The sequence below is a fragment of the Panthera uncia genome, chromosome D2 (assembly GCF_023721935.1).
Source record: "Panthera uncia isolate 11264 chromosome D2, Puncia_PCG_1.0, whole genome shotgun sequence".
In the NCBI taxonomy this organism is placed as follows: domain Eukaryota; kingdom Metazoa; phylum Chordata; class Mammalia; order Carnivora; family Felidae; genus Panthera; species Panthera uncia.
Genome location: NC_064818.1, coordinates 17663168 through 17679610, shown reverse-complemented (window position 1 = coordinate 17679610; position 16443 = coordinate 17663168). Strand labels below are relative to the sequence as shown.

General features: G+C 48.4%; 1 long non-coding RNA gene across 12 annotated transcripts; it reads right to left on the bottom strand.

Moving 5' to 3' along the window:
* Window positions 1-5303: 5303 nt before the first annotated feature.
* Window positions 5304-15286, bottom strand: LOC125932633 (uncharacterized). Of its 12 annotated transcripts, XR_007460697.1 has the most exons (7): window positions 15097-15286; window positions 11818-11899; window positions 8950-9011; window positions 8828-8889; window positions 8639-8706; window positions 6551-6723; window positions 5304-5762 (listed from the first exon to the last, which is right to left on the bottom strand). It is a non-coding gene; the product is annotated as an uncharacterized LOC125932633 (long non-coding RNA). The 12 variants fall into 12 exon arrangements; XR_007460699.1 differs by lacking the exon at window positions 8828-8889 and having other exon boundaries at window positions 5305-5762; XR_007460698.1 differs by lacking the exon at window positions 8950-9011 and having other exon boundaries at window positions 5305-5762.
* Window positions 15287-16443: the final 1157 nt, after the last annotated feature.

Here is a 16443-nt window from a genome sequence, read left to right as displayed (position 1 = left end):
GGTTTTTTGGTTTTTGTTTTTTAACTTTTTTTTTTGCTATTGAGTTGTACAGGTTCTTTATACATTTTGGATATTAGCTCCATATAGTTGAGAAAACTAGGATTTGCAAATATTTTCTCAGTCATAGGTTACCTTTGTGTTTTGTTAATGGTTTCCTTCGCTGTGCCAAGGCTTTTTAGTTTGATACGGTGCTGTTTGTTTACTTTTGCTTTGGTTTTTTTTTTTTTGCTTTTGGTATCAGATTTAAAAAATCATGGGAAGAAGCTTGGCACCTGTGTTTTCTTCTGGGAAGTTTATGGTTTCAGGTATTTGTCTTTATTTTAAGTAAATTTTTGTGTGTGGTGTGAGATAGCAGGTGAGTTACTTTTTTTTTTTTTTTTTTTTTTTGCACAGGGCTGTCCAATTTTCCCAAGGCGCTTTATTGAAGAGACTGTCTTTTCCCCGTTGTATATTCTTAGCTCCTCTGTCGCAAATTAACTGACCATATACGCACGGGTTTATTTCCGAGCTCTCTATTCTGTTCCACCGATCTATGTGTCTGTTTTCATGCCAATACCATACTGTCTTGATGACTACGTCTCTGAAACATAGTTTGAAGTCAAGGAGCATGATGCTTCTAGCCTGGTTTTTCTTTCTTAAGATTTCTTTGGCTCTTTGGAGTCTTTTATGCTTCCACAGCCATTTTAGGATTGTTTGTTCTATGTTTTTGTGAAAAATCCCATTGGCGCCTTGATGGGGCTTGCGCTGAAACTGTACGTTTTGGTAGGTAGTATGGACATTTTAACACGCTTCATTCTTCCAATCCATGAGCACAGAATATCTTTTCATTTGCTTGTGTTGTCTTGGGTTTCTTTTATTAATGTCTTGTACTTTTCAACATATAGGTCTTTCACCTTCTGAGTTAAATTTATTCCTCGCTTTTTTATTCTTTCTGAGCCAATTGTCAATGGGATTGTTTTCTTCATTTCTCTTTCCTATACTTGAGCGTACAGAACTGCCACAGATCTTAGGGCATTGATTTTGTATCCTGCAACGTTACCGAACTTGCTTATCAGTTCTAACAGTTATCTGACGAACTTTCCAGGGTTTTCTGTATAATAGCATTTCATCTGCAAAGAGTGACAGGAGTTTTTATCGTGAATGCTGCATTTTGTCAGATGCTGTTTCTGCATCTATGGAGACGATCATGTGATTATGGTCCTCTGCTTTTGCTAATGTGGTATATCACACGGCCTGATTTAGGGGATGTTGAACCATCCCTGCAATAAATCCCACGTGATCATAGAGGCGATCCTTTCAGTCGATTGTAAAATTAAACGGGGTAGTATTTTGCTGAGGATTTTTGCAGCTATTTTCATCAGGGATGTTGGCCTGTAATTTTCTTTTCTGTGGCATCATTGTTTGGTTTTCATATCAGGGTATTGCTGGCATCATAAAATGAATTTGGAAGGTTTTCCTCCTGTTCTATTTTTTGGAAGAGTTTGAGATGGATAAGTATTAATTTTCTTTGAACGTTTGGTAGAATTCACCAGTGAGGCCATCTGGCCCTGGACTTTTGTTTGTTGGCAGGTTTTTGATTACTGATGACTGATCTCCTTACTAGTAATTGGTCTGTTCAGATCTTGGTTTAAATGTTTATTTATTTTTGACACAGAAAGAGAGACAGAGCATGAGCAGGGAAGGGGCAGAGAGAGAGGGAGACACAGAATCTGAAGCAGGCTCCAGATTTGAGCTGCCAGCACAGAGCCCAACGCGGGGCTTGAACTCACAGACCACAAGATCGTGACCTGATCCGAAGTCGGACGCTCAACCGACTGAGCCACCCAGTCGCCCCTTTTTTTGTGTATTTCTATTGTATCAGTTGTAAATCTCTTCCATTTCCTATTTTATTTTAAGTATTTTAATGCCTTGCATCTTTTAAGCCTCAGCAGCCCATCTTTCCTTGTATCGCAGCAAGGAATCCTGCGGCAAATGAGGCAATTTGGACACGACCATGTTCCTAAAGCATGGCAGGGCCAGGATTGGAACGCAGGAGAGCTGTCTCAGGATTTGACCCAAAGCCTGTGCCTCTGAGTATGTCTGTCTGATGTCTATACAACTAGAGCAAGGCAGCTCGCGGCACGGTGCTCGGCGGCTGGCAGCTTTTCCAGGCAGACTCGTCTGTGATTTCCAGCCAAGGTGGACTAGAAGTTGTGCTAAGGAAATGAGGATGAAATAGAAGGGGGTATCTGTAAAGGGAAAAACAGGGAGAGGAGCAGGTGGCAGAAACGAGTCAGCTCAGACCTTAAGTTGCCAGGTTAATGAAGTCAAGCCAAATTGAGTTAAGTCAATGAAGTTGGGCAGAAGGGTGAAAAGAGTGGGTCAGGGAGTAGTCAGGAAAAAAACCAAGATTTCTACCTGAACAGAGCCTGGAAGATGAACTGGGAAAAGGCTGGGGAAAGACATGCGGATGGGATTAAGGTCATAACTTGTCTAGCATCAGGATCGGGGTGTAGGTGAGGTGTGATGGAATGAAGAGCTTAGGAGGGCAGGAGAATGGAGAGGGGGCAGGACTGAGTGGCACACACCTCTCTGGAAAGGTAAGTTTTCTTCAAAGAGAAGAATCATACGTTCGTAGCGGCCGAGCTTGCGAAAGACCGGTCGTTATCGCGCGAGCCGTCATTCCTACAGTGTAACTGCGCTGCGACCCTGCCGTGTGCCTGGCACCGCCGAAGATTCTTTACATGCTTCATTCTAATTCTCAAAACCCTTCAAGATGGATGCCGATACTTCCAATTTACCAGTGGAGGGAATTGAGGCCCAGAATGGTGAAGTCACCCGCCCAAGGACATGGGGTTAGGAAATCACAGAGTGGGACTCTGAAGTCAAGGTTAGCTTGCTGCATTAGTCAAGGCGCAGGGCAAGGTGCTGTAACAAAGACGCCCAAAGAACAGTGCGTTACGCGAGGCGGAAACTTCTTTCTTTCTCATGTAATAGACTGCAGGTCAGGCACCCAGGCAAGTGGGGTGGCCGTGCTCTGTAATGTCGTTTCAGAGACATTCTACCAAACGTTCAAAGAAAATTAATACTTATCCTTCTCAAACTGTAGTGGTTGTTACTGCAGATCATTGTGCGAACATGAACGGACCCATCACCGCTGGAGGCTCAACCCAGAGCCTGTATCTGACTTGCACAGGCAGGGCCTGAGCCAGGAAGGGTAGAGATGGGGTAGACTGATGGGTGCCCACCATCCCGGACTGTGCTGCTCTCGATTCTCAGAGTTGTCCTTTCCAACATGTTCTTCTGTCTCTCTAGGACCTAGGAACCATTGACTGTTCAAGCCCACAAGAGAAACGTAAACTCAAAATGCCAGAGCTGAGATGTGACGGGACTGAATATCGACTGGTCCAGCTTCTGGTCCCCAGAGGAAGCACAAGGAGAGTCTGCCCCCTGGGATCACAGAGGGTAGTCAGCAGGTAGTCTGTCCATGCTCCGTCCACCCACAATCCACCCTCCCAGGAATAGGAATGAGGAAGCCCCACACCCTCTGAGCTCAGGGCATCCATGATCCACATTAAACCAATCCTGGCCTTCCCACTCTCCTCCATTACCCATGCCGTGGAGAGGGGTAAAGGCAGCCTTCCCAACGCTTCAGTCCAGACTGTGGCAGGTCCTGTCTTCATTCTTAGGTTGACAGGTGGCCCATTTTTTTCTCTCCAGTGCCTTGGAACACCCCACAGCGACATGGAGTCACTTGCCTTAAAATATCCTGGATGATGGGAAAGGACAATTCCTTTCCAGGAGTAGGCTGGGTGGGTTTAGATGTGGGATGGCCTTGGCCTTGGGTGGCTGACAGCAGAGCATGGGGACATGTCTGTCCTCACCCTCCCAGCCATTGACTAGTCCATGTTCAAGCTTAGGATTGAACTCATCTCTTCTCTTGACTCAGATCAAAACCCTCAAGCCGCTGCGTTTAATGTAATCCGGTTCCCAACTTCAGGCTCAGTGATGTGCTCAGGCTTCCCTTCGATGTTTGTGTGCCTTCTGTGTAGACGTGGGCTCTCTCCAAGAAGTCAGGGGGAGCTAGGGAGGAGGGAACCACCCCTCCTTAGTCCCTAGAACCGTGGCCAGCCCTTGGATGGTGCAACCCTTCTCCTCTGCGTCTCCTCTGCCTGGAATGCTCATCACTTCCTCTGAGTTGAGAACGACGACTGACATTAACACAGTGCTTACTAAGTATATCTAGTCCTGTAGTGCTCACGTGCTGTTATTGTAGTGCTGTCCGTCTGTCCGTCTGTCTAGGAGGGAGAGCACTGTACGAGCACTTGGCATCGTTCAGTTCTCAATCCTTATAGCACACTAGGGGCTGGTTCCATTATGATTCCCACTTTACAGATGAGAAAACTGAGGCACCTGCCAGATGGTTATTGTCAGATCGTACAGATCCACTTGCACACTTTACTCCCGCCGTGTCGGATCCGGGTCTATATGGATGGCGTCGACAGGCTTCCAAATTCTATGGTTTTCGGTTGTGTTTAGCCAGTGAGGAGAATGAAGGGGAGGGGTGGAGAGAGTGAGGTTGTGCGCTTGCCCCCCTGGCTCTCTCCCTGCGAGGTGGCCGGGCCGCGTGTGTCTCCCAGCCTGAGGACGCTGCCGCTTTCAGGGCTCTCCCTTCTCCTGGACTCCCTCTTCTCATTCCTTCTGGCCTCAGGTGGTGGCAGTTCCTGGGTTCCTGCACAAGCCCCCAGGGGCTCCGGAGACTCTGCCCAGAGGAACAAATCCCTTTGTAAACAGCCCCCTCCAATTATTTACTTTCCCTCTCTCTGAACTCCATTTAATTAAATCACAAAACAACACAAAAGAAGCTGTATTCCTGGCGAGTGGATGCGGTCTTCCTTCGAAAAGTGCTGAGCACACCAAAAGCTTGCAAGCTTCTTGCGTTTGCAGTTTGGTGAAGCTGGCTTGCTTTTTTACGAGCAGCCAGCGATTGAACGCCAACCCCGGAAATTAAGGATTCGTTTTGGTTTTAAAAAAAGGTGGTTAGCCACCTGCACCAAATGCAAGTTTACGCCAGGTCTAGGAATTTTGTAAGTGAAGACCGCCATCTAGAAGAAGTTTCACCCTTTAGTTTCCCAGGGAGCTGGGCAAGGAGAGTTCGAGCAAACAGAGTGAGGCAGGCTACACAGGACTGAAGGGGGTGCGGCGACAGGGTTGGGGAGATTTTTGCAAACACAGCCATCCCCAAACAGGATAGCTCCCAAGTAACCCGGCCACCCCAACACCAAGACAAGGGAAGGCTGAGGGATACTAGGTTTGAGAGCATTTATTTAACGTGAAAAGGATCAGACGGTCTCAGTAGACCACAGGTTGACAGAGGTGGTTGTTCTTTGAGACAAAAAGTCTGAAAACTGTGAATTTTCACCCAAAGTTGCATAGCTTGGGCAAAGCCAGGACTCATACTAGGACCTGCCTGCTGTAGAACCCATGTTCGTTTCTTTATACTATAGCTTCCGAAACCCAAGGAACTGATAAAAACATACAGATTCTCAGACCCCAGTCCTGACTTACTGAATCAGAAAATTCAGAGGGAGTAGCTTAGGAATCGATACTTTTAGAAGAGCACCACAGTGATACGGTCTAAATAATCCAGGGATCCGGGGAGTGTGTGGGCGAAACGAGAGTGGTTGAGTTAATCATGACCGCAGCTGAGTGATGCGCTCATGGGGGTTGATTTTCCTTTTCTCTTTGCTTTTGTGCGTGTTTTAATTATTCCACAATGAACCCTTAAGAAAAGAGAAAACAGAAAGAATTAGCAAGAAATCTATAAATCAACCAGATTGGAGACCCCCTCGTTTGATATTCCACACTGGGGGGCCCTGCCAATTTATGAACAGGTATGGAGGGAGGGACTGAGTCAAATGTGTCATCTAAAAAGGACACAAGGGGCGCCTGGGTGGCGCAGTCGGTTAAGCGTCCGACTTCAGCCAGGTCACGATCTCGCGGTCCGTGAGTTCGAGCCCCGCGTCGGGCTCTGGGCTGATGGCTCGGAGCCTGGAGCCTGTTTCCGATTCTGTGTCTCCCTCTCTCTCTGCCCCTCCCCCGTTCATGCTTTGTCTCTCTCTGTCCCAAAAATAAATAAAAAACATTGAAAAAAAAATTTAAAAAAAAAATAAAAAGGACACAAGTCTTATTTGCTCCCCAGTTGGTAGAGCTGTCAACGATTAAACATCATGGAATGCAGACTCAAAGGGCCAAATGACACTTGCAAGGTCCATTCTCCGCCCCCCCCCCCCGGGGTGGGGGTGGGGTCCTGACATCATTGCCATAAACCACGCCCAGCAAGAAGGTAGTCAGTTTGGGGTAGGATTTGCTCTTTTCCCGGCCTTGCAAAAATAACCAGAGAAAGGAAACTCCCAAGACCCAGGCAAATTGGGTGTTTTCTCTGGCTCAGCAAAACCAGCCCCGTCCACGGGACTGCAGTTAAGAGAGTCGGTGCTGCAGTATCGCCAGGGACAAGCCGGCCTGGGATGGGCAAGTGGCCCAGAGAGCCTCTGCCCTACACGCCTGGCACCTGGGGGAGATGTGCGAGTGTCTGCCCGCCCACGCCGTCTCCAGTGGGGGCGGGCATTCGCTGCAGGGTGCTTAGGTGTGCTAACTCCGGGTCGTGCAGACCTAGGACCTCAGCCCGTGTCGGTCACTGCTGTGGGCGAGTTGCCAGACCTTTGGGAGCCCCGGTTTTCTCATCTGCAAAATGACAATAACAAAAGGGCAAGTTCCATGGCTTGTGAGGAAGTGACCCCCGTGCGGCGCGTTAGCAGTGAGCCCCAGGCCCGAGGACGGTGAATTTTTCCTCTTGCTGAGCCCCAGCTGTCCGTTCTTCCTGCCTCCCTGGAGCAGAAGCTGTGGGTGCTCTGCCTGCACCCTCCACTCTAGGGGTGCTCCAGCCGACTTCCAGCTGTGTCTCATTGCCCGAGGCCTTTCTCTGCAGCCACAGAAGGTCACTTGGGCCCCAGGTGAGGCAGGACAGGACCAGTCCTCAAACCCTGCACGGAAATACCACAGCCCCCTCCCACCTGCCATATTCTTATTTACTGGGTCTGTCAGGCATCTCGCTCATGGGGACCACAGACCTCACCTGTTTTTCCTCCTGCCTGATTGGTGGTTGTCACCTTGTGCCATCAACAGACACTTTGTGGAGAGCTATGGCGCCGGTGCAGTGAACCCCTCCCCAAGCTCGAGAGCCTAAGAGGGACCCGCTGTGGCCCTGGAAGCCAAAGCTCCCCCGCGGCCACCCATGGGGGTGGCTGGCCGTTAACACACCCTTTCTTTGTCCCCCCACCTCCCAGATAAACCACTTGTACTCAAACCCTTGCTTTGGGATCAGATCTGGGCAGTCCAAATGAAGACACTTGGTATTACGAGGTCCAGACAGCAGATCCTGTGTCTTGGGTCATTTATTTGTTAGTAGATGGCGACAAGGACCTGGGTCTTCGCAGGGAGGGGGTGGTGATACCCCCTGGCATGCTGTAGCCCATCATGAAGACCCCCTTCTGTGAATACCCGGGATGCATGCTGGTTATTTGGCACCTGCAGTCCTGTCCCCAGGGGGGAGGTGACCTTCTGTGCCCTGTGATGCTGCAGCTGGGACTCTCAACATTCCATTTCCACGCCGCCTGGGTGGAATTAGGCTCTGGGGTGCCGTGGGATGCTGGAGGGAAACAGGGGGCTGGACGAGGAAGAAAGGACTTGCCACTTCCCATCGCTGCCAGGGTCGCTCAGTGATGATTCTTCATTCTGGAGAGGAAGTCGGTTCCAATCGCTACAGGTGGTTCCAGTTAATGGTTTTTCCCGTAACCCGTTTCATGGCCCCCCCTCAGTAGGGGTGCCCCCTGTCGAGACAAAACCCTTCCCCATGATCCCCCAGTCTTGGGGTCTTCGTCGCTTCCTGCAATTACTACCTCGGCGACACCACAGTGAGGGTGGCCAACAGGTCTGGTTTGCCTGGGGCTACGGGGTTTCCCAGAAGGCAGGACGTTCAGCACTGATAGTAACATAGCTCTGGGCAAACCGAGGTGACTGGTCTCAGTGCTCCCTTCTTACCTGCCCAGGTCCTCAATAGCTGTTTTCAAATTCTCCATACGAAGTTTTCTATGTAAAAATTCCTTGGTGAGGCTTATAACTTCTTCTGACCAAAGCCTGACCGGTACCATATGCGATGCAGGTGCCGGAAGATGAGCCGGCTTACCCGATGTCGCTAGCATTTGAGCGGGATGGTGGCGGTCACGGGGGACTCTTAGTGCATCAGGGCAGGAAGACAACGGCAGACCCAAGTCAGAAAACCATTGACGAGGGCACCAGATTGGAAGCCAGAAGCCCCTCTGTGGTAGCACGTAAAAGGACGGTCGCCTGCCGGGGCCGGGTGGCACATCCCGCTGTACACGTGGCTTTGGACCCGATAAAACACGTGGTGAGGTCTGACGTTACGGCCCCAGCAAGTAGCCGGTGCCAAAGTCAAGGCGCCGTAAAGAAGAGCGGGACCCGGCAGCCTAGAAGGGGTCGTCTGGGTACGTGTGCTCCAGACCCCTCAATCCTCAGGTTACCTGGCCCTCTCGGTGCTTTCGTAGCCTCCCCTTGCCCCAAGGTGACGTGGAGGTCTCACCTGAAGCCGGTGCTTTGTAAGATGATACTTGCCCTCATGGCTTCTCGGCCAGGGGTGGTAAACTTTCTCTGTAAAGGGACAGATAGCAAATATCTTAGGCTTTTCTCGGCCAGGGGTGGTAAACTTTCTCTGTAAAGGGACAGATAGCAAATATCTTAGGCTTTTCTCGGCCAGGGGTGGTAAACTTACTCTGTAAAGGGACAGATAGCAAATATCTTAGGCTTTTCTCGGCCAGGGGTGGTAAACTTTCTCTGTAAAGGGACAGAAAGCAAATATCTTAGGCTTTTCTCGGCCAGGGGTGGTAAACTTACTCTGTAAAGGGACAGATAGCAAATATCTTAGGCTTTTCTCGGCCAGGGGTGGTAAACTTTCTCTGTAAAGGGACAGACAGCAAATATCTTAGGCTTTGCAGGCCACGCAACCCCTCTCATAACTACTCAACTCGTGCACTGCATCCAGAAAGCAGCCTCACCCGGTGCCCCGGGTGTCTCAGTCGGTTAAGCGTGATCTCGGCTCCGGTCAAGATCTCGAAGTTTGTGGGTTCGAGCCATGCTTGGCTGACGCCCCTCCCCCACTCGTGTGGACAAGCCCTTGCGCGCTCTCTCTCAAAATAAATAAATGAACTTAAAAACAAAACAAAACCAAAAAGCAGCCTCGCCAATATGTAGATGAATGGGTATGGCTAGAGTCCTAACAACACTTTATTTGCAAAAACAGGCCGTGTTTGACCCGTAGACCGCAGTTTGCCAGTCCCTGTGGTAGACCAGTAATTAGCCCTAGCATATCTCAGCACGGCAGACGCGAAAAATGCCTCCCGTCTTCAGAAAGGGCCGCAGAACCCAGCTAACATGCACCCTCGTGATTCAGGAGGTCCCATCTGGGAATGAATCTTGAGATAACTGGCGTGAAAGAAAACAGAAGGCTGGAGAAGGGAGACTTCACTGACATGTGGGCACTGTCCCATGACTCAGGATTTAGCACCCTGACAAGGACGCTTAGAGCCCCCCTAACCTGCTACTGACACAGTGCCCCGCAGCGTGGTGATAAAGGATGGCCTCAACCAAATGAGACATTAATGCCAGAACGGCCTTGGGAGCAGAAGGGGGAGAATGCTCAGTGAGGCAGGCATACAAAAATAGATTCTGTAAAATCAGAGCGTCTACCTCGCCTTCTCTGTCTGCCCCTCCCCTGCTCATGGGTTCGCTCTCTCTCTCTCTCTCTCGCAGATAAACTTTTTTTTTTTTTTTTTTTTTAAAGAAAAGCACAGCACGGTTGGCAGGGCTAACCCATCAGAGGTGACGTGGACAAATGACTGTAACAGCAGAAGAGTTCCAGTGGCAACCTGGACCCTTATCTGCAAGAATCAGGGGGGCGTGACTAACAGACCGTGGTGTTCTTAGTGGTGAGATCGCAGCATGTTGCTTGAACTGTGTAACCAAAGATGAAGGGCAGGTGAGGCAAAGACTGATGTCAGCTGCTGCAATGGAAAACCAGGATGCTTTGCCCAGTTTCCAGACCTGAGCCTGTTGTCAGACCCAGAGCGAATTGCCGAAGGGGAGCCTGGGTGTCCTTGAGGAATGCCCTTGCAGCATCATAGCACAGCATACACGGTAGTGATTATCTCCTTCATCTGTCACTGAAAAAAAACTTATGGCTATTTCTCCTGAGGCAAAGGAATGACTCAGATCTTTAAAGAGCTGTGGATGGAAGATCTGGGCTAAAACTTAAAATGCCATCCCAACCCTCCCCCTGATGTGGAGAACTTCTGGCTCCAAACCCATCTCATAGTGAGTTCAACGGATTCACACCCCACCTCGTGTTCATTTGTCTGTTCCCTGAATGTGTCACTGGAAAGGACGCACGTGAGAGCTGGAAGGACACTGTTGCGGAGTAAGAGCCACAGCGGTAAGAAAAACCCAAGTGGAAACTCTCGAAACTTCCTCATTCTGGCTAAGATAGGAAATCAGAAGAAATGTCTCGTTCTGGGTTAGAAGGTCGCCTAAAAACTTGACGGCAAACAAACAAACAAACAAACACCAAAAAAACTTAAAGAAGGAAGCGGGCAGGGCCCCTGGGTGGCTGAGTTGGTTAAGCATCTGACTTCAGCTCAGGCCATGATCTCACCGTTCCCCAATTTGAGCCCCACGTCAGGCTCTGTGCTGACAGCTCAGAGTCTGGAAACTGTTTCAGATTCTGTCTCTCTCTCTCTGCCCCTCTCCCACTCTTTCTCTCTCTCTGTAAAAAATAAATAAGCAAAAAAAAAAATTAAAAATAAATAAACATTAAATAAATAAATGAAATTGGGTTTGTAAATTTAATATATATTTTTTCCTCTGTAAGGTACTTCAATTGTCCGATAGATAAACCAAGCCTTTCCAGGGTCTTTAGTCAATTTTCATAAGTCCAATTAATTGTAATTTATAAACAAGATGAATCTAGGTCCTTTTAAGTGTTCTTACACTCTATATAAATTTAGTAAATCTAGAATGTATTATGCTAAGCAAAATAAATTAGTCAGGGAAAGACAAATATGATTTCACTCATACGTGGAATTTAAGGAACAAAACAGATGAACATAGGGGAAGGGAGGGAAAAATAAAGACAAAAACAGAGAGGGAGACAAACAGAAGAGACTCTTAAATACTGAGTTGAGAACAAACTGAGGGTTGGGGGAGGGGTGGTGGGTGGGGGGGATGGGCTACATGTGTGATGGGCATTAAGGAGGGCACTTGTTGGGATGAGCACTGGGTATCATATGTAAGTGATGAATCACTAAATTCTATTCCTGAGACCAATACTACATTACATGTGAAGTAATTTGAATTTACATTTTAAAAAAATCACAAATTTATTTTATTTTTTTAATGTTTATTTATTTTTGGGAGAGAAAGGGGGGAGCAGAGAGAGAAGGAGACACAGAATCCCAAGAAGACTCCAGGCTCTGAGCTGTCAGCACAGAGCCCAACACGGGGCTTGAACCCATGAACTGTGAGATCATGACCTGAGCTAAATAAAGTCTGGTTCTTAACCGACTGAGCCACCCAGGTGCCCCCCAAAAATCACAAATGTAAATCACTTAATTTTAATATGGAATCACAAAACTGGCCTATTACTTGCATAAGCCAAAATCTCTTAAGTACTGTAGGAACTTAAGTACTAAATATGAGTTGAATACTTACGTCAAGAATTGTGAAGAGTCTGAAATTTAGCCTACTTTCAAAATAATCAGTTTGGTGGCTGCTGGCAAAGGATAGGAGCCTTCTGAGTCAGAGACAAAGGACTTAGTTACTCATAGCAATAGTAGAATTCAGCATTTATACCAGTTTCTGAGTCCCAGTCCCCAAGGGTGGTGTGAAACAGGCCAAGTGACATCTGCACCCACAATGGATTATGGGAGAGGAGCCCTGAGCTTAGGGCGCCCAGATCTTTTCTAATGGACAGTAAGTCTGCTTCAATTTTGCTGTGGAGGATGGCGTTATCTTTATTGTACTGGACAGTAAATAAACCTTCCCTTTGCTCTGGAGGAACACTGTCTCTGTTTTCTAAAGCTGTTCACCACATATCCTTGAAAAGATAGTGCAGAAGAAAGGCAGTCATGCGTCTGCTCACAAGATGTGCAGAAACAGGTGAAACCCATGGAAAATGCTCTCTCAACACCTTACCCACAAAATAGTCTCACTGTGGGTTGATTCTCTTAAGCATTTCTAAATTTAAATCTAGATCTTTCTGTGATTGAAAGATGTTTCCCTGCTAGGGGATCAATCCAGACAACTTTTGGGTTATTTTCTCATACAATTGTTGTGGTTGCCTCCCAGTTAACTGGGGAATTTTTAATGACCAGTAGATCTCTGGCTGGAATATGGCTTGGGTGCTTGTGGGTGACCTTGACTGCCAGGTGAATCCTGGCTTCAGAGTCATTGTGCCAATAGTCTCCAAACAGGGTGGTCTCCACATGTATTTCACCTATACTTGTGTTACATGACGTCATTCTGCTGACTTGCGACAGAGTGGTCAGCCCTCCAGCCAATTGTTGCTCCCTCTGGTTGGATTTCACATATCTATTTACATCTTTATTCTTGTCATGCTATTCCTATCTTTTACTCTTTTTTTTTAATGTTTATTTATTTATTTTGCAAGAGGAGAGGCAGAGAGCGAGGGAGAGAGAATCCCAAGCAAGCTCCTTGCTCAGCACAGAGCCCAACACGGGGCTTGATCTCAGGAACAGTGAAATCATGACCTGAGCAGAAATCAAGAGTCGGATGCTTGACCGACTGAGCCACTGAGGTGTCCCTATTCCTATCTTTTAGACCACAGACCTCAGAGATACACTTGACTCCATTGTCTTCACGTTTAAGAAGAGCATTTTGTTTAGTTCTTTGACAGGCTAGGAAAGGGTATCTTCTCATCTGATCCTCTCTTTCTTGTTCCGGAAAGTGCCAAAGTGTGCCACTTGGGCAAAGGGAAAGAGGAAACCCTTCCTGTGGAGGTCCCTCAGAGATGTAACAGTTAAGGCAGCAGCCCCTTGCTGTGGCCAGGAGTTGGAGATTTCACCCTTCTCAGAAGAGCTCCCGCCCCCTGGCTGAAGTTCCGCCTTCAACTGCTCTGTCAGTGAAAGTCCTGCTCCTCCCCAGGAGGACCCCTTGCCAGGGGGGCTGAGTCCTGAGTGCTCACCTGTATGGCACAGAGGGCAGCAACTAGGGAGAGAGGAGGGCTCTGGCGACACCTTGAGCCAGCCCATAAATTCCCCCTTCCTTCCACCGACAGATCATTAATCCCCTGGAACAGAAGCTGAGTACTAATTGGTCTAATAATGGGAAATGGGTCAGAGAGAAGGGCCTCCATGGTGGAATGGAGATGACTTTTTTAGGTACATAGTTTTGATAGGCATGTGAGAAGGAATTACAGCCCTACGGCAACCTCTGGTTTGCCCAGCTTGAAATAACTAAAGTTTCTCTCCATTTCAAATTCTAAATTAATTATAGCCTGAGTGCACTATCGCATTCAGCTTTCATCGTCCATTCAGTTTGAAAGCCATTACCAGCCGCCGAGCCTCCCAGCTCCTACAACCAGCGGCGGTCTGTCTATGCTCTGCTCCCAGAGTAAAACTCCCAGAGTAAAACTTGAGCTGGTGTCTCATTTCCCTCTCCTAATAGCAAAGTAAAGCCCAAAGGAAAGGGGCCCTGTTGGTGGCAGGATAGCGTCCTGGCATAGCTTATGGATAGATGGCACCTGGCAGGGTCTCACATCACCTGGGGAGCAGCAGGAGAAGGGGCAGCCCAAGCTGGGTTCTTTGTGGGGGGCGGGCACTCCATCTGAGCTTGGGCACCAGGGCATGTCCACTAACCGTGAGAAGTTTGCTGGTTTTCACAGTTATTTTTTGGCTGGAATGCACAGCAGCCAAGATGCTCTTACTTGTGCTTTATGATGTTGTGATAAGGGCCCCAGGATTCCCAGAGACTGGTACCACTGACGAGGAGCCAGGAGACCCGAGTTCTAGTCCCGTCTCCGCCACTCACTGCCACCATCACTGAATAAGTCCCTCGATGTGTTAGTTATCTAACTCATAAGCAAGTGTAATTGTACCTGCCACGCCATATCCCAGGGTTATTGCTGGGCTTGGTTATTTCATCACATGAAATAATGGAATACTAGATGTGAATGTACCCTGCGAAGTACTGTGTTGCTCATTCTAAATGAGAGTCCAAGGGACCCACTTCAATTCTCAGCACAGGACAGCTCTTCTGATCACTCAGAGACTGACAACAAGCTCCCCAGGTTCCTGGTTTGAATCTCTATCCAAGAGATAGAAAGCTCAGCCACGGTGTTCCACCTGGAGGGATCTTGGGATGTGGCTCTCAGCTGGAAAAAGGTGGGGGGACCTGTCTGCCTGACTGCGGGAACTTAGGGGAGGCACCTAAGTGGCCGGGTTTACCGAGGGCTGGAGTGCAGAGAGAAAGGAGGCAGGAAGAAGAGAGGGCAGCGAAGGACGGAGAGATATGGTGTGGGCTCTGTCCTCAAGCCAGATCCGGAATCCCGGGACTTCCTTCCACCTGCTACCTCGCACACCTGTCACCTGAAGGGGCTCCTCACAGGTCTCCCTGCTTCTGCCCGACGGCCTTCAACACGGAAGTCAGATTCCTCCACAGCACCCAAAGCCCTCAGCAGCTCTGGATTCCCCTCAGAGCAAGAGCCCAGTCTCCAGGGAAGCCCACGAAGCTCCCCCTTCTCAGCCCCTGCTTCTGGTCGCTCCCAGCCACCCTCGCCATGCGGGCTTCCGGCCTGTTTCAGACTGCTGTTTTGCACCAACCGTTGTTCTGCTTGGACCCCTCTTTCCCGGATTTCCCCAGTCATTCCCAGTGACTTTCCTCACCTCACTTGAGTCTGTGCCCATTTACGTTTTTCACCATGAGACTTAGAACCACCACAGGCCGCCCAGCGCCCTCCCGAACTCTTCGTACCTCTTAGCCTGGGTTGTCCTTCCGGTGGTCCTTATCACCTTCAACACCACGTAACTTATTTCTTACACTTTCTGTTTATTCCGCCTCCTCCCTCCCCCGGCCAGAATGTAAACCCCAGGAGCGCATCTGCTTCCTTTCACCGACGTATCCCAGGGGCCTAGAACACCGCCTGGCCCATATCAAGTATTCAATAAATATTTGTAAGAAAATGAGTAATTCCGTGGGAGGAAAGGGAGGAGACCGTCTCAAGAAAGAGAAAGAATTCAACAATGTCAACACTTCCAAATGCTTCAGAGAGGTCAAGGCGAGAGCCGGAATCCTTGGCAAACACACTCCCGTCTGTTTGGACTGGAAACAGAGTACCATGCAGGATTACGAGATGAATGAATGGAACTTAAGTACAGGAAAAATAAGTGTCAACAACGCCTTCAAGAAATGCAGGGCAGGGGGCGGGGGGGGGGCAGGGGGAAGGTTGTAAATCATTTCGATGCTAACTTGAGGGCACCACATCAAGAAAAAGAAATGCTTTCTGTGGTTTTAAACCGTCTTCTGGTTCTGAAATTAATGTGTGCCCATTTTAGAAGGATTTGGAAATTGTAAAAGACCCAAAGACAGAGATGAACGTCTCGCCCCATCCCACCACCCAGAGAAAATCACAACTGACCGTGCCCTATGCTTGTTCTCTAGGCCCAGGTATTTATGACGGTTCTGTTGCTTGTTAGAGTGCTTCCTCAAAACTCAGGGGCGTCTGGGCGGCTCAGTCGGTCAAGCGTCCAACTTTAGCTCAGGTCATGATCTCACGGTTCGTGAGTTCGAGCCTGGCGCGGAGCTCCGCGCTGACAGCTCGGAGTCTGCTTCAGACCCTTTGTCCCCACCTCTCTCTGCCCCTCTCCCACTCATGTGCACACATGCTCCCTCTCTCTAAAAAATAAACATAACAAAACTTTTTAAATTACACAGCTATGCGTGATATGGCTACTTTGTATTTGCATGTCCATTTTGTAGCTTTGTATTCATTTCATGTTGTAGCAGGAATTTTTCTTCATACCCTCATAGGTTTTTGTATGATGTAAATCTGGGGGGCGCAAATGACTTTGTTCAATAACGTATATAGCCAATTCTCTCCTTGGACCTTTATGTTTTACCCATTTCTTTATTATTATAAGCCACACTTAGAGCATGATGTTTCTTTTCCTTTCCTTTCCTTTCCTTTCCTTTCCTTCCCTTCCCTTCCCTTCCCTTCCCTTTCCCTTCCCTTTCCTTTCCTTTCCTTTCCTTTCCTTCCTTTCCTTTCCTTTCCTTTCTTTTCCTTCCTCTCCTCTCCTTTCCTTTCCTTTCTTATTTTTT